Below are 18,620 nucleotides of genomic sequence, written 5' to 3'. Positions count from 1 at the left end.
CTATTCCTGGAAGAGAAGTGGGATCTTTCCTGTATTTAGAAGGACACATGGAAAGTCAGCTATGTGAGTGAACCTTTCTCTTTATCCCGCTCCAGAGTCAGCTCCAGAGTTTCAGCCAGCAGCAGAAGCAGAGCTGTGGGCAGTGGTGGAGGTAGAGCTGGCTTCAGCTCCGTTGACACCACACCCTCTAGCACTGGAGCCAGTGTCCCCTCTACCAGCAGTGTTGGAGGTGGAGCAAGGGCCAACATGGGCTCCAGCAGGAGTGGGAGCTGCTGAGTTGGAGTCACCTGGACCATCATTTATAGTGGGAAGTCCATCTCCACCTGTGGCTAAGAAGTGTGAGAAGAAGCCCAACCTACGGCCTTCCCTCCTAAGCTGGTGGTGGAGCAGTTGATCGTGATGGATGCAGTGAGCAGCTGGGCTCTGAGGGCGGGGTGGGGTAGGCCTTCCCTCTGCCATCGTTGCCCCAGACCTCATCCAGTCTCCTATGATCTGGGCCCGAATCCTGGCTCCACTCCTTACCAACCATACGACCTGGGCAACTTTCTGAACCCCTAAGCCTTTGCTTTCCACCTGCAGAGCGTAGAGGTGGACACTAACAGGACCTGCTGCACAGAGTGGCTGTGCCGGCTCCTTGAAGAGAAGGAAGGGTGAGCAGGGCCTGGCACATCAGTAGTGGAGGGGAACTCACTGTATGCAGCCAGGTCCCTGGTGGCCCAACCGTCTGCTCAGGAAGCTCAACAGCCTCAGGACTTATTAGACACCTGATGTGTACTCCACTACAAGGGAGACAGACAAGGCCCGTGGTTGTAGCTGCCAGGGGAGAATGTGCATCAGAATGGGGAGTGTGACCAGAGGGGGATCAGTGTGTTGGAAGATGCCCCCTTGGGATGAGCCGAGGTGAGCCACCATCTGGAGCTTGGAGTTAGCCAGGACGGGCTGGATGCAAATGTCCCTCTCCCTTCCCTGCCAGTATTGGGTCCTGGGTCATCCTCTGTGTACCCTCAGTGGACAGAGAAGAAAAGCCAGGGACTCTCACAAGGCTCGGGCCACATCATGAGCTTCCTGAGCTCCAGCTCTAAACTGTGACCCCTGTGTGGGACTTTTGGGGATGTGGACACAGAGCTGGGGTGTGGCAATGTTGGGTGACACTCCCCCTGTTCCCCAGGAGCTCTTCCGGAAGGTGGTGCCCTCTCAGTGCCTGGGCTCCACCTGGGGCAAGAGGAACAAGCCAAGCAATGAGCACCTGGCACACACCGTCCGGGCCACCATCGACCACTTCAGAAGGGTGGCCAGCCTCGTCGTCACCACCTGCCTCGGGGACCCGAGCATGATGGCCCAGGACAGGGTGAGGGTGGTGGAGCGCTGGATCCAGGTGGCCCAGGTGTGCTGTGGGAGGCCCAGTGGAGCCCCTCTCTGGAGCCTTGGGAACTGCCTCCACCTTTATCAGATCCCAGGATTGCAGTGTGTGGTCTAAGCCCCTGCAAGTCCCTAGGCCCTTCTTGCCAGGGGAATGCTGACCTTGACTCCAGGTCCCACTGCAGGGATGCTCAATTCCTACCTGGCTCCCTCCCTGGGTTGAGCTAAAATCCTCCTCCTTGTGAGTGTTGCTCTTTGGGTCCTAAATGTGCCCTTCTGGGGCTCCCTGAGCATCTGTCTCATCCAGGAGAGGAGATTTAAATAGAAGGGGACTGAAGCTAGAGCAAGCAGGGCTCCAGCGCCCCACCTCACAGCTCATTCTCTTCCCTTCCCCAGGAGTGCAAGATCCTGAAGAACTTCTCCTCGCCCTGCACTGTCATCTCTGTTCTGCAGAAAACATCCATATGCCACCTGAAGAACACATGGGGGAAGTTTCCTGGTGGGTAGGCCTCTCTCCATAGGAGGACCAGGGTGGATGGGGGATCTCCCGTACGTCTGCCATTGGCCCCTCAGTCAGCTGGGAACTCCTGGGTGGCAGCAAATGCTTGGAACAGGGCCTGCGCCTCAGCGGTGGGTCTCTAAGTCTCCTGGTGTCCTTAGTGCACCAATTCTGCTTCAGGATTCGGTTTCTCTAAATGCCAGGTACTGGGTTGAGCCACATTGGAGATTTTCAAGTGTTTATAGCAACAGAACTCTATGCCCAGTTGAAACTGAAAGTGGTCAAAAGAGAGCTGCTCTGTATAGCGGGGGAATGGAGACCCCAGTGACCAACAGGAGAGACCCTCCCAGTCTCACAAGACCTTAGCCCTCAGAGGAGCCCAGTGAGAGCACTCCTCCAGGCAGTTTGAATCTCTCAGGTTGTCAAAGAAAAAGATTTGCACTCAGACCCCTCACATTATCCCTAAATTTATCCTTCCCTCTTTCCCCTCTCCTCAGGGAGCGCTCTGAAAAACTTAAGGAGCACTATAGCCAAGACGAGTCCTTGAGCAGAGAACTGATGACCAAGGTAGAGTGGAGGCTGGGGGTCTGGAAAGAGGGGAAGGGCCACGGGGGGAGGGGGACTGGGCAAGCTGTGGTTTTGATAGTTTCTCACTTGAGCTTTCTCTGAAACGTTCCCATCTATCTTCTCCAGGTTAACAAGCTTAGGGATCTGTTTGGCCCATGGGCAGGTGGGGTGCCGTTTGTGGGCAGGAGGCCCTGGTCATGCGACACAGTGGTGTTGGCTGTGCTGTTCCAGGGCGAGTTGCCGAGCTGGCGCCATCAGCAGATTTCTGGCTTCCATGCACTTCCGTCCTGCTGAATGTAGCTTCTCCCAGACTGTTGGGTGGTTGGGTGGGTTTATCCCTCAGCCTAAACCTGTCCTCAGGAAGCCAGGCCCCTGCTGCTCCTTCTATCTTCACCATGTCTCCAAGGGGAGAGCACACTGCCTACCCCAGGGACGGGCACAGCAGGGAATTCCCCTGGCCCAGGTGGACAAACAAGATGCTCATCCTTGGATCTGAACAGCTGGACCAGAGACAGATGTGTGTGCGTTCTGCGACCCCTTCTGGACGCCTAGAACAGTCACTCGAGTCAACAACGGAGTCTCACCTGAATGCCTGGTTGGCAATGACATATACCCCAGGTGGCTTATGAGTAGCGCCTAGGCAACTGATAGATTCTTAGTGGATCCTGCTGAAAGGAAGTTAGGAGCTTCATGTAAACAGGGAAGCAAAATGTCCTCTCACCCCTTCCCTGTTGATCAGAGGTGGCACCTTGGGGGTCCAGTTTCTGAGTGGATAAAGAAAGAGTTCAGTGCAGGGGAATATCCTGAGTGGTTCCTTGGGGAGGAGAAGGGTTTGACATTGCCTCTGTCCCAGCCTGGGGGCCAGACACTCCACGAGACTAGGGCAGGCAGGAGCCATTCAACCAGACTCCCAAGACACCACATCCTCTCCATCCACGCCTCGGCCCACGACCAAGCTTCGAGAGCTCGGAGGTCAGGACTGTTGTCAGTGGTGGGGCTGGGGGTTAGGTGAGGATTTTGGAACAGGGTCTCTGGCTGGGAGGGCCAAGTGGCCTCTCCTCTGTGGCCCCTGAGCAACTCACTGCCCCTGTTTGGGCCTCTGTCTCCCCATCAGGGAAATGGAAGGATGGTGATCGTGTGGTGCAGGCCTCACGTGGGGGTGATGAGGTAAGAGGGAGGAAAGGAATGTGGGAGTTTTCTGCCTGCTCCCTGGAGGGGTGAGGGCAAGAACAGTGATGACAGTCATGCGACAGTGAGTCCTCAGGAGAACCTGTGAAGTAGCTGGAGTTCTCACACTTTCCAGATGAGGAAACAGGCTCAGGGAGTCCAGGACGCAAGCCCAAGCTTACACTCAGAGAGTTGAAACTGGGCTTGTTCTGGAATCACAGGACCTTGGAGGGTGGAGTGGCATTGGTACCAGTTGACTCGAGTCAGATGTCCAGTGTCGGAGGCGAGTGGTGCTGGAGAGAAATGCGGTGAGGGGACTATGGCCTCACTGACACTGTCCTCGACCCTGACAGGAGGGGCCTTCCACGTTTGCCCCCCGGAAATCAACCCCCAGAGGGTGCAGGAGAAGGAGCAGCAGCAGCAGCAGGTGAGTGTGCCTGTGGGGGAGGGGCTCTGCGTTCCCAGCTGGAGGCCTCAAATCAAGAGAGGAGGGCCCTTTCTCTTGGTGCCACAGTGTCCGAATCCCCCAGTAGAAGTGACCGGGATGGCCTGGAAGAGCTGGTGCAGGATGGGTTTGTTGTGGGGAGGGACAGGGACCGCATACCCTGTGATTTGCTAGAAGCCTGCCCTGGGAGAGGAGGAGGAGGAGTGTGGTGTTCTTGGGGTGTGAAGCAAGGAGGAATTGAGGGGAGGCTAGTAAGGGTCCTAGGCTGTTCCCCGTGGGAACCCTGGGGTGGGCCAGGAGGCTGTGGCTGTGGACTTTTCAGGGGAGGGTCTGCAGGGGGTCGACTTGAGAGCAAGGGCTCATCCCACCCGCACCCCAATGTCACAAGGTGTCGTCCCCTATCTTGGCACTTTCCTTGGTGACCTGCTTATGCTGTGTCTGGCGATGGGTGATTATCTCGAGGTGGGTGAACCTGAGGCCAGGCAGGAAGGACCACGATCCTGAACCTTGGGATGCGGGAGCCCCCGAAATGTGCTCCGAGCTCTCAGCACTTGACACATCTCTCCTGGGAGCCTCGCAGTGGCCCCTGGGAGCTGGGGCATCAGGCCCATCTTAGAGATGAGTGAACAGAGGCTCCACCTGAGACACCCATTCCGGTTCCCCAGGCTGGGGAAACTCAGAGCTGCCTGATGGCACAGCCGCGTGAGGTTTTATCTGAGCTGGACTCAGCCTCTAACTCCCATGTTCCCCATGGAGGGAGAGAGGGGTCGGCCCCCCCCAAGTCAGGCAGCACATATGTGGCTGAGCAGTCCCCTCTGCCTGAGGCCTCAGCCTCCAAGTCTGTCATCAGAGAGGGTTGTGCTGCCAGGTCCCTCAGCCTCCCCCCATGTCCTCCTTCTCTGGAGCCCAGAGCCCGGCCTAGGTCCAAGTCCTGTTTTCTCTGCATGCTCCGCCCCCTCTGGGGACCTGGCAGTCGTGCACCATGAGAAGGGGTGGACATAAGGGGCTAGTCAGTCTATGGCATTCTGTCTGATGGACTCTGGCTCTCCACCTTCCAGGGGAATGAGATCAACCTTAAGAAAGGGACTGAGGTGAGCAGCTGTGGCACTCCCTGCAGGGGAGGGGAAGGAGGTGGAAATCAGAGACCCTCTGGGCAGAACAGTCCCTGGTTCCACCCCCTGTATCTTACATTGAGTGGAAGACTTCGATAACAGAGAAGTGGGAGACCCATCCAATTGGCGGGTTGGTTGAGGGGAGGATAGCATCAAGGATAACTTCCTGGAGGAGGGGCTGATTATTCCCATTCTGAGAACAGGTAGAGCCTGGATAGAACTGGTGGGAAGGAGCGTTGCCAGGACTGGTCCCCTGCCCCACCCCTCACCCCCCACAAGGCCCCTGCAGCATCCCCCACCCAGGCCCTGTGTGCATCCTCTCCTTCCCTCTGGTCCCAGGAATACTGAGTCATGAGGGAGATGCTGCTGCTCCCAGTGGTTGCAAAGAATTACAACCAGAGCTGGAGGAGTGATTTGGGGCCTGATTCCAGGACATGGAGCTGCTCAACGAGAATGATAGTTGAGGCTGTGCAGGAGTTGAGTGAGGGCAGGGGTGGACTCTCCATGTTGGCCAGTCCAGAGAGCCTGTCTCCATGGCCCCCTGCTCAGCCCCAAGCCTTATTGCTTGGCGAACTCTGGGACACCCAGACTCCAGCTGCTGGGAAGGCAGTGGGGGGATACCTGAGGTGTGGCTCCTGGTAGGCTCACAGGTGTCTCTCTGCCCTGTAGCTACAGCCTGTCCTGCCTGCTGGATCCCCAGATCTAATTGGCCAGCAGAATATTCAAGGCCAAGAAGAGCCGGCCATCATCAACTTCAGGGGTGAGTGAGTGTCTGGGCTGGGGTGACTGACTCCTAGGAGTTCAGTAAAGCTTTGAGCTAAGCGTGTCCTTGGGGAGTCCGATAGCTGGCACTGGGATCCCAGCTCCACTACTGAGCAGTCCTGTGACTGGGGTGACTCTCTTCAGCTTCCTGAGACTCCGTTTCCTCCTCTGTGAAATAGGTGATAGTAAACGATTTCTCCCGTGGCAGGGACAAGTGGGGTACTGGTGGCTAACAGCACTGAGCACAAGGTCTGCAGCACCCAGTGCAGTGGGGACAGGGTGGGTGGCCATGCTTCTGAGGGAGGCCCCCCAAGATAACCCGACTCTTCTACTCAGCCCCCAGGCCCCAATACCGAGCCCCATACCAGTGGCCGATCACAGCCCCATCCTCAGCAGCCGGGACACAGCTGGGAAGCTTGCGATGCACCGGGCCAGCTCCTCCCACCTGACAGGAAGGGGAGCATTGTAAGCTGATTCCTGGAGTCCCCTGAAGCCCAAGAGAGAGAGGACGACCCCATCTCAGCTCCCTGACATCCCCCAGCATCTATGAACCCATTGGGGAGGGACAGTAGTTATTTGTTGTAAATAATAAATGCCATGTTTGAATATTATATTAAAGTCCTGTTCCCTTTACAGCCTGGAACTTGTGGTGTGGTTCTGTCGCTTTCTGTAGGCATGTGAGGGAGACACAGAATCTCACATTTCTCCTTGAATCAAGAACTCTTCCGAGTCATCAGCTTATTATATGTGGGAGAAAGGAGAAGGGCCATCCCCTTCTCTGGCTAGTGGGGACAATCCCAAGTCCCCCTAACACCGAGGACCAGTTCATTTCAGTATCATTCAGCTCCTCCAGGAGCAGACACAGCCCACCACCCCTTCTCCTGAGATTTAAAGGTTGAAGGTACTTTCACAGGCAGAGAAAAAAACCACTGAAATGTGGGTGACTTTAAAACAGCACTACGCAGGACCATGTCATGCCACAGGCAGGGGCTGCCTTCCTAATTCTGGAGGAAGAGGGAATGTTTTCTGCTTCTCTTCTTGAGGTTTCTTTTGACCAAATTTTAGGAACTTGTTGTTTTCTAGTTCAATCTCTGGGAATATATCAGCTCTAAGTGGAGAAAACAATGGAAAAAGATCAAAATGTGCACGTTGAGAGGACAAGACCCGCGGAAGTTCATTTGCAGATGGACTATAGGCAGGCAGGACTTTCCCTCCTGAGGGCCCTCTAGGGGCTCCATGTTCACCTCTGACCTAGATTTGAATCCTGCTGGAATCCTTGTCCAGGACCCTGAATTCCTTTTCCTGCTTGATTTGTATCCAGGAGGAAAGATTTGTGATGCAGCTTTTAAGGCTACAGCTGGGCCTTGTTACATAAACATTACTGCTCCCTGTGAACTAGGATTTTCAGCACCCCTGCCTTCCTTATGCAATTCCCTTTAGGACAGAATTTCCCTAGAAAGCCCCAAACCTCCTCCCTGACTTGGCCTGATGGATCCCGAGTGAGCTCTACTTTGCCAGGATAAGGGACCATAATCCTGGCCAGTCAGTGACCCCACATTGTCCCTTGCTGTCCAAGGTGACTTCTGAGCCCGTGTTCTTCTGAGGTCCATGGTCTTGGACAATCCTCAAGTTTACACACTCAGTGTTGGTGCTCCAAACTCGTCCAAATGGGGCAACTGGGCCCAAGCCCTTAAAGTGTGTCAACCCTGGGTGTCTGTGATTTTTTCCCCAGTCTTGTGTTGTGGTTACATTACAACCACCTGCTGGGGTGTGAACCCTGTTTGGAGCTTTGAAAGATCAGGTATGACGGAGGTGTGGGGGGCTCCAGCAGGGAAAGCCACGGAACTGATGATCCATGGACGTACATGAACACAGCCTTACCAATTAAAATACTGAAATGCTCCCCATCTGATGGTGAATAGACACTGCTCTGAGCTCACACCGAGAACCTACCACATGACTAGAAGCTTTCAAAGGGTTACTAAGTGGCATTTTGAAGCTCTTCCCTTGGGAACACCCTGTAAGACGAGGGCCAGATGAATCGCTTGGCACTTGTGAGATATCGCCTCCTTTCTGATGGCTGCAAGTGTCACCCAGACACACAGGTTGGACTCTGTCAGGGAAGCCTTCTCAGGACAGCCAGAAGCTGAGGATGAATTCTGGTTCCCGGCATCCCAGGCCCTTCCTGACACAGCATAACCACCCAGGAAAGTGGTTTGGTAATGAAAAAACTGGGAAGGCCATACTTTCCCTCCAAAGAGAAAGCGAAGTGCCAACAGTGAAAGATTGATCCCCCAAATAGACAATTGAATCCCAACAAGCAGTGGGTTCTTGTCAGATTACTGATGCTGAAAAGGCCTCTTTTGATAATAGCACGATCCCCCAACTGCCGTGTCCATCTACATGAATAAAATTTCCAACACATATGGATCTAAAAAACTGAGGGAAATCTGGTATTTCCTTAGATGCAACTCTGAAGTAGCATGCAACAAAGAACATAAAAATGGAGACTTAGAAGTAAATATCTAATTTGAGAACATAGACATCGAAGTGCTTTTGAAATAATATTTTGGAATCTATTGGAATATTACACAAAAAGAATAATCCACTTTAAGTAGGTTTTACTGTGACTGTGGGGAAAAACTGAATCATCCCGTGACGTTGATAACTCTCTGCTGACTTGAAAGTAAAAATAAATAATGTGCATAGTAAAGGAAAATGAGAGAACAGCATGAAAAAAGATTTTTCTGTCCTCGCCTGAAACTCAACCTCTCACCTCAGAAAGAAACCACTGTCTATATTTTCTATTTCATGCAGCAGAGTTTAATAAAAGAAACGTATTGGTATGTTTTAAAGTTTCAAGAGCTCAAAGCAAGGAAACATTAGGGACGCTGCCAAGAGACCTCACTGAGGTGCCTGCTCCATTTCATCTGCTGTCAGGACGTCCTTCTTGGCCCCTCACTTTCTCTGCCTCGCTAGCAAGTCTGTCCGCCATCAGTGCTACCACCAGTCTCTCTCCTGTGCTCTTCACTGCCCTTTCCTCCTTCCTGATACCTTCCTCAGTCGCCAGAAATTGTTGACAGTGGAACTGTGGAATGCCCAGATCAGCTCCTGGAATCATCTCTGCCAAATCTGAAGACCGGCAGGAGTGGGCATGGAACCTGGAGTGCAGACTACCTGCGAGCACACCTGGCAGGGATTCACCTGTGTGACTACGTGTAAGTTTTTGCAACGCTTTGGCAAGATTGAAAGGACTTACCAGTTGTCCTGCATTGCTGCAGGCCTGGAGTCCTTGCGGTCTCTCGGGCCAGCAGACCTGGTGGGGCTGGTCCAAAGTGTCCTCCCAGAGACCCGTCACTGCCAGAATGGGATGGGATTCTAGTATCCGGCCTCTTGAATATGTCACTGGACATCCTCAAAGGGTTGAAGATGCTTAAACCAGGCTTTGGTTTGGACTGGTTCCCACAGTTACACTGCTTCCTCTGTGAAGATGTGACTATCATCCTTCTTTTCCTTTTACCCTACAAAAGTAAATCATGAAATTGGGTCAAATGACAAAGGAACCCTGACTTTTTAGGACAATTATCCTGGTTGTTTTGTACTTCCACCCTCCCTCTGTCCTCCAGGGATAGATCTGACTTGTGTCCTGGGATGTCATCAGGCAAATTTGCATCAAGAACAGAAAGCTCCAGGTCAAAATTCAAGGCTACTCCAGATCATTTCTCCTCCCCCATCCTGTTAACACCCCTCCCTGTTTGAGTGTGTTTCTATTATATTCTTGTCCTTGTCACTCTAAACCGCACAAGTCCTGACACTCCCTCTCAGGGCAGTCGGTCCCCAAACCTTTACTAAATCCCAAATCCTACCATTTCTGTGTTTTCTGACTACTCATTTGCTTAATCCATTGACCACTTGGTGTTCATAGAAGTTAAATCAATAGTGACATTATCAACCACCCCCTGTTAACGACTTACTCCCATATCCCAGATGTTCACATAATCCAAACGATTATGGTCAAAAGTAAATAATTCAGAAAACGTATTCAGTCACCACAAATTCCTGATCTCTAATACTTTTATTCAAACACTCATACAGTAGATACCTGTCCCTCAAGATCAGAAGTAATGCCAGATCACCGATCCCCACCTTAAGTTCCTCCTACACCTATCAATCCTGGATTCCATGGACTATGATCTCAATACTTTCCTTGGAATAATAAAAAATTCCTTACCACTCATTTATGTTGTAAACCTCCAAACCAAGATGTTCCCAATTATCTGCCATGCCGTAGCTACTGCTGGTCTTATAACAAACTGAAGAAAAAACATGAAACATTATCTTTTGGTACCATTGTAAAAACAAAACCATCTGCATCAACTGGGAAGCACCCATAATGCCTGAAAATTTTGTTCTCTTTTTTTGTGTTGGGTCAATAACAAAAAGAAAAATCAATTAAAAAATGGGCAATGGACCAGAATAGACTTTTTCCAGTGAAGACATACAAGGGACCAATAGGTGTATGAAAAGGTGTTCGGCATCACTAATCAGGGAATGCAAATCAAAACCACAATGAGCTATCACTTCACACCTTTTAAGATGGTGATTATCAAAAAAACTAAAGATGGCAAATGTTGGTGAGGATGTGGAGAAAAGGAACCCTTGTGGGAATGTAAATTAGTACAGCCATTATGGAAAACAGTGAGCTTCCTCCAAAAATGAAAACTAACATATGATGCAGCAATCCCACTTCTAGTATATACCCACAGGAATTGAAATCAGGGTCTCAACGAGATACCTGCTCTCTAATGTTCATTGCAGCTAATTCACAATAGCCAAGACACGGAAGTAACATAAATGTCACTGATGGATGAATGGATAAAGAAATGCAATATTAGTCAACCTTGAAAAAAGAAGGAATTTCTGCCATTTTTGACAACATGGAAGACATTATGCTAAGTAAAATAAGGCAGACAGAGAAAGGCGAATACTCACTTATATGTGGAATCTAAAATAGTCAAACTCATACAAGCACAGGTTAGAATGGTGGTTACCAGGGGCTGGGGGGATGGATAAATAAGGAGCTGATGGTCAAAGGATACAAAATTTCTGTTATCAAGATAAATAAGTTCTGGAGATGTAGGACAAGCATAGTACCTACAGCTGACAAGACTGTATTGCATACGTCACATTTGCTAATAGAGTAGATATTAAGAGTTCTTACCACAGAATAATAGTACAAAAGGAGTTGAGAGAAAACTTTGGGAGGTGATGGATATGTTTGTGGCCTTGATGGTGGTGACAGTCTCAAGGGTGTATACTTAGGTCCAAATCCATCAAGCTGTATATGGAAAAGTAAGACATAATCGTTGATTCCTCTGCACCTTGAAATACACCGTGTCCTCATCACAAGAGAAAAAAATTTGTAACTATGTATGGGGATGGATGTTAACTGGACTTATTGTGGTCATCATTTCAACATATATACAAACAATGAATCATTATGTTGTACCCCTGAAACTAATATAATGTTGTATGTCAACATTACCTCAATAAAGACAATATAACAGAGAAAACCATTTGAATATTGTAAATGAGTTCAGTGAATCCCTGAAACTGCCCCATTCCCATATGAGAGTTACTGGAAGCAGAGAGGATGAAGTAAGATGGAAGAAAGTTGTACAAAACAGTAATCAAATTAAAATCATTTAAGTTGCTATGAGCTCCTTGTGGCAAAGTTCTATGAGCACTGATCATTCACCTTTTCTTGGAAAAGCATACTTTCAGATCCAACCCATAATAGTTTCATTATTTGCTCTAATAAGAAAATTTCAACTTAATAAATAAAACCAAAAGCATCCCTTATGTATGAATAAAGTTAGTGAACTTTACAGAGAAAAGAGCATATTTGCACACTCAATAAAGGAAACAGAAGAACTGAATGATGATTGATTCTCATTCAAGCTTATCTTTGAAAGCCAGTAAAACCAGGTTATCTTTTCAAGGATGTGTGTAGAGCTGTCAGCCTTGGAAGACAGAAATAGTGACCTCCTCTGGAGCAAAGGGCAGGCTTGCTTACTGCCCAGTATAATAGAAATAACACCCCTCCCTGGGGCAAAGGTCAGCAGACTTCCTGCCCATTATCAAAGATTTGAGTTCCTTAAGCTCTGAATTCTTGCAAACCTCTGCATGTCACCCGGCCCACTGTGTATCACCCTGTAAGAAGTGGGATTTAGTGAACCGGTGCAAATGCTGATACTCTGGCCACTGCTATTGCTGTGACATTAAGTCCTTTGTCTCTGACCCATGGGTCTCATGTCTTTTGCCAAGATCTATAAGACCATGGTAGGCTGACTTATTAACTTGCAGGTAAGGTAAAATATCAGGCCTTTCACAGTTCCTGACAAGCGCTTTAAGTAACTAGTAGTCCTAGGAACAGAGAGTTACCCAGAACAATATGCATGGATGGTCTTCATAGAAGACTTCATGCAACCAAAACTTTAATAAGGCTCTCTGACCTCTTTTATTTCTACCCCAATTAGAAGGAGAGGCACCAAGCTATTACAGACCTATGGCTTGTGCAAGCCACCTGGAGACCTAGTGACCAGAAACTTCCCATGGGGAGCAAAGACAGATGGGCATATTTCCAAAATGGACCCATCTGCCTCCCTATCATCCAAAAGACAGTACATTATCTTAATTTATGATGATTTCATTCATTAAAATCTTGTGATGGGCCAAAGATACACTTCTAAGAGGAGTGAGGCACATGGCAGTTGTCAGTAGATTAACAGATTTGGTGAATATGAAACTCTAAACTAAACTTAGTGTTCTAATCAATTATAAGGTACAACAAATTTAATTAGATCAATTAAATGATATTTAATGGTATGCCTGATTATTACTCTGCAATAATGATCAAGAAGCTCATATAAATAACTATAATTGGTCTTACTTTAAAATATGATAGTCAAGACTTTTTGAGATAAGCTGGAGAGAAGGTAGGGGAGAAATAGATAGCTGCTCTAAAGCCACTTTCAAGACAGCTGGATCTACATGTAACCCAGGAGATCGAGGCAGATGGCTGTGTGCCTAGATCCTCCCTGAACTGTGGTTCTCAGGGATGTCACGGGGCTGAAGCAGCTTTCTGAATTGTGTTTACATGTCCATGTGTACAATACCCCTGACCATGAGGATGAAACACCATTCAATCATCCCTTACACCCCTCTAATTTACAATTAGATTTCAAAATCATTGTATCATTACATGATCATTTATTCCTCAAACCTGTAGGATGCCGAGCTAAAAGAAAATCAAATTTCAATGGCTTCTTTTCTTTCAAGGACCAAGACGTTCTTTCACAGTTGGAATACGGATTAGAGGATAAATCCAAGTCAATGGAAACAACTTAAGAAATGAACAGAGGAATATTTCATTCCTATATATACACAGTTTTCACTGTGGCAAAAACAGAGTTACATTTTAAAAAATGAGAATTTTTTGAAATTTTATAGATATTAAAGACATTGTTTTGCTTATATTCCCTTTGGTTTACCAAATGAAACTCACTCTTTAATGGGCATTTCTAGCATTGAGTGCTAATAACAGCAGCTTTTTAAAATTCTTATTTTTCCCCGGTCAAAGACCAAGGGCAGAGGTCATCAAGAGGTCAAGTCTAATCTACCTACAGATGTGGCAGGCTTAACTATGGATGTTCAAGCCAGACATTGCCAGCAGAACCAAATCTCTTCACCCATAGGTGAGTTTTTACTAGTAATCACAGAGACTTAAGAATATCAAAGGAAATTCTGTTGTTTTTTTGTGTGTGTGTGTGAGAAGGACCAGTCCTGAGCTAACATCCAATGTCAATCCCCCACTTTTTTGCTGAGGAAGACCGGCTCTGGGTTAACATCCGTGCCCATCCTCCTCTACTTTATATGGGACACTGCTACAGCATGGCTTAAGAAGCGGTGCATCGCTGTGTGCCTGGGATCTGAACCGGCAAACCCCGGGCCGCTGCAGCGGAGTGTGTGGGCTTAACCGCTTGTGCCACTGGGCAGGTCCTCAAAGGAAATTCTTTATTAAGAACAAAAGTTATAGATTCCTATCTTGGGTTCATTACTTTGAATTTTTGACCCAAATCATATATATCGATTGGACCATGCTCAATTCTATGATCTTTGGAAGATTCAGCCTACAGCTGAAGAGAAACTGATGCGACACCAATATCTTATCCTCTCTGAAGTCCAACTGAGAGCCCCTGGAGTCAGAAGTTTTCAAGACAAGAAAAAGTCATCCTTCTGAACAGAGAGAGTAGAGGCTATTCAAACATTCAACTTTAAATTGTTAACATGACTCGTTAGAATGTGATGGAGCAAGCATAATACCTTCTAAGTTTCAAGATTTTTCTCCAGAATACTGAGATGGATGACCTTGAAGGCCAATTTCCCCATAAATGTATTTATTCAGTGATAAAATTAATTTCCCTATAAAATAATTCCCATAAAAATGTTAAAAATATATCATAGTCTCTCACTAAAAGGAAACAAAGCAAACTGAGCAGTTGAATAGCAGTGCAATAAATTCCATACAATGATCTTACTGCAGCGTTATGTACAATAGTGAAGCTGGATGTAATCCCATTTCTATCAAAGAAGAAGTAAACAGATTATGGTATTCCTGTTCTTTGGAATACCTCTAAAACATTTAAAATGGTAAGTTAGAATGATGTGCACTGATAACGGGAAACGTCTATGATATATGGTTTAGGAAACAGCAAATTGCAAAACGATGTAGTTATGTAATTTATGTTAAAAACTTTATGTGTGTTTATAAATACATAGGAAATGTCCAGAAGAATAAACCCCACCTTGTTAACAACAGTTCCCTCTGAGTAGAGGAGTGAGTTTTCAGGGAAGAGGATGAAAGTGGAGGGTTTCGCTTTCTATAGATCTGTGTAATTTGACATTTTTAACAGGATGTATTTCTTTCATAATTAGAAAAATGAGTGATGTGGCCATTTTGTGCAGGGCAACAGTATTATGTTCACCAGTCTCTGTACTGTATGTTACTGCACAGCACGGACTGTAGGAGAAAGCCCAGGGGAGCAATGAAGACAAAGAAGACATGACACCCGCAAAAAGAGTATTTCTACATAACAAACCTTCCAGGCGAGTGATGGTCAGTGTCCACTGCTCCAGCTCTCGCAATAAACCTAGAACCTTCCCAGGATAAGCCGGAGGACCACGCCCAACTAGTCCACTGCCTGCCCGGGGCCTGTTTATGCAAGGTGACTGCCATCAAGCAGATAATGGACTCAGGATGGGGTGAGAGGCGGAGTTCCAAGTGGAGATTCAAAATGTACCAAGAAATTTTGTGAAGTGAAGGAAGCTACTCGACCTCTCTGAGCCTCAGTGTCCCCCCCCCTGTAGAATGGGGATCACAGGTCTACTTCACAGAGCTGTTGGGGAAGATACATAAAAGTGCCTGTGACAGCCAGTGTCCACATTATTAACAAAGTTGTATCTGACTTCAGAATAATCGATGAAAAGAATAATGTTAATGAGACCAAAGACGAGATGCCCAGCTTCGTAAGCAGCATGAGAGTGAGAGGAGCTCTGACTAAGCAGGGTTCTTCACAGCTCCACTGGAGAGGACGAACACGGGCTACACCTGGATAAGTCAATGTTGTACAATGACTCGTGTAGTGAGGGTGGGTCCCTAAAGACACTGCGAAATACAGTTACACACAGTGGCTCCTAGAAAACAACTACAAAGCAATCAACACAGCAGATAGGAATAGGAAAGGGGCAAGCAGAGGAGGGTAAGAGCCACAAAATCTGATGGAAGACACTGAACCACGATGAGCGCCCAGCTCTGTCAACAGCTGTTGTGGTTGCGCTAGGAGATCAAACATCTGAGAAAGCCATTGTGGGGACGCTGGGGGCACAGTGGTCACTGCAGCCACACCTCAACAGCAGTGCATCGGAGCACACACACCCCAAAACTTTCCTCTCCATTAATTCTTGTTTTAAGATGATGAATATCCTCATGTTTCAATGTCTCCTTCCAACCCATGTGGACGAGTGTTGTCAGAACCCCCTGAAAAATGCACAGGCCAGAGTGGGATGGAACACTGGGCGCTGGGGGAGCAGCGCTGCACCTGACCACACGGACTATCACCTGGGCCTATTGAACACGAGAGAAGAATCCGAGGATGTGGTCTAAAGAGAATTCCCTGTCTTGCCACATTCAGAGACACCACAGAGTTTCTCGTCCATTTTACAAAATAACATTTTACAAAAATGTTAGAGAATTCATGTGTCATTTATTCATAAAGAGGCAAATTCTTGACAAAGTGACAGGGTCCAGTTTCCATGACCAGGTTTTTCAGTTGTTTTGATAATATCCCACATTCAGGAATCGGAAATGTAACCTACTGGGATGTGTAATATAAACAAGGACTTTTTTTCATGTAGATCAATGCCCAGATTTTTGGGGAGGACATAAGTCGTGAAAGCTGCTAACCACTCCTCCACAGGTTTCAATAGAACTTTTAAATTAATTTACCAATCTCAGGAAAAGAGATTTTGGCCATTCAAATTTTTTATTTCTGCATTCAAGTGTACAGTACAGCCAAGAGAATAAACAGAAAAAAATTGACAAGAAGATCTTGCTTGCATTTCATCTTTTGCAAATAAGCAAGCTATTTTATGCTCTGTTCCTTTCACTATTCTAATCAATTTTTAAAGAATACGGTACATCTGACTATCCCTGGGCGTGTTTATCCGGGAACTTTGCCGGAATCCAAAGCAGAGATGTTAAAGCTGACGAATTTCAAATGCTGCCCAAGTGCTGTCTACCTTACACATCCGTCTCCCAAAGGTGGACCACCGGTCTCTTCCTGAGGGATCAGAGTCGTCACCTGTGTCTCTGAGAGACTGGCCACTCAGGCCTGAGCTGAGATTAGGTGATCAATCTAAAGGGCAAAATGCTTAAGCTATTCTCATCTTAAGGATGCTGTTTCAGAGGCCTCTACACTGGAATGGGTTGGTGAAAATGGCCTACTAGATACTTTCCTGGGAATTGGCTTGTTCTCCTCTGCTCTTAGCGGATCCTGGGGAAACCAGTGATTAACCTCAAGGATGCCTCAACTTCCACATCTGCAAAAAAGGCAAGCAACAGCCAATGTTACCACCCTGCAAAGCTCTTAAGTTGTGCTTGTAAGAGGGGCCACAAGGGCGAATTTCTCCCAAAAGCTAATGAAATGTTGGCACTTTGGCTGGAGAAGGCAGAGGGCAACATGCAAAGTGGAAAGTTTCTGGGATGTCAAACCAGTTCCCATAAGCATTTTAGAGAAGCACCTGGCCCTGGACTAGGTAGGAGGCTGTGGAAAGACCCACAGGCATGCAGGTGGGAGGAGGAATCAAGCCACGGAGGGAGGCGGTGTGGAAGAGGGATGAGTCTGGCTTCAACTTTGGACAAAAGCAGTTGCACGCTGCAGGCCCGAGGCTGCCCACGCAGCCGCCACACCCTCCTAACTCCCTGGTCCTTCTCGTCCCATCACATCCCTCCGGGGCTCAGTCCACGTGGAGCAGGTGCAGGACAAGTGTCTGCAACCAATGACGGTTTTGCCCTCAGCCAAACACACACCACCCTGTTCCTCCCCCTAGGGCTAGGCACCGCCCTGTGCCCAGAGCATCCTGGGAGTTGTAGTCCTGCAGCCCTACAGGCTGCCTGCTGGGAGCAGTTAAGAGACAAAAGCTCCCAGCATGCACAGCTAGGGGCCCCAATTCCTGCCTCGTCCCTCCGTCCCTGGGCCCCAATCCTCTGCTTCTCCACCCCACTCTCTACCCCGCCTCTTCTCTATACCACACCCACCCTTCATGCCCTGTGTACCCCCCAGAGTATGCGCAGTGAGGATGGACTGCATCCCTTGAGCCCGGTACTCAGGTAGGTGTGGGGCTCACCAGACTAGCTGTTGCTGAGGATGCTTGCAGCCCTATTGGAAGCACCTTGGTCAGTAGTTGAAAAGTAAATTCAATATCTAAAATGGAAATACCGGGTGCCTGGGATCCTGGAATTTGCCTTTTCAAGGCCACCGGTCCTACCATCCCCTGCATCCCTCCAGGCTGCCATGATCCTCCCTCTGGACCCCGTGGTCAGGGTCGCTGCAGAGATCCTCCTTTTGGACCCCACCCACCTGAAGGGCCCATACCTTGGTCAGGCATCTTAGAAGGACTGCCCTGAGACATGTCATAAAAAGGAGAAAACATCACAGTGCACAGCCCCAATTCCTGCATTGTACAGACAGGAAACTCAGATGCACTGGTAAGTGACCCCTAAGCCACTTTGGGTAACCACACTCATGCCCCTTGTCCAACGCTGCACACAGGCTTGTTCACTGGACTTCTTTATCCCAGTGTGGACCTCTTGGCCTCGTTAACACAGGCAACAGCACCAAAACTTCTCGTTGCTCTTTCCCACTATGTTAGGCAAGTTTGTGTAGGAAGGTAATATGCAATTTCTGCTCTACTATAGGGCTGGCTCCTTGGCAACCAGTTTTAATATCCCTTTTTAAATATACCCTCAGAATCACAAAATAATTAAGCAAAATAATTTGTTGCTGTTGGGGGTTATGGTGATAATTCTCTGAAGTCATTTTTCCATTTAGCTACTCTGACTCCAAATACTACAGCACCACATGCTTCT

The 18,620-nt window shown here is 48.1% G+C and overlaps 1 long non-coding RNA gene across 1 annotated transcript in view; it reads left to right on the top strand.

The window, feature by feature from the left end:
* LOC131410034 (uncharacterized) overlaps window positions 1-144 on the top strand; it is a 48,128-nt gene extending 47,984 nt beyond the window's left edge. The window contains exon 3 of the long non-coding RNA XR_009221141.1: window positions 96-144. This is a non-coding gene — a long non-coding RNA (uncharacterized LOC131410034). The remainder of the gene's footprint in view (window positions 1-95) is intronic.
* The last annotated feature ends 18,476 nt before the right edge of the window (window positions 145-18,620 follow it).

The sequence above is a fragment of the Diceros bicornis genome, chromosome 9 (assembly GCF_020826845.1).
Source record: "Diceros bicornis minor isolate mBicDic1 chromosome 9, mDicBic1.mat.cur, whole genome shotgun sequence".
Taxonomy (NCBI): domain Eukaryota; kingdom Metazoa; phylum Chordata; class Mammalia; order Perissodactyla; family Rhinocerotidae; genus Diceros; species Diceros bicornis.
The sequence above is the reverse complement of the archived record's forward strand: the minus strand, read 5'-3'. Positions and strand labels throughout refer to the sequence as shown.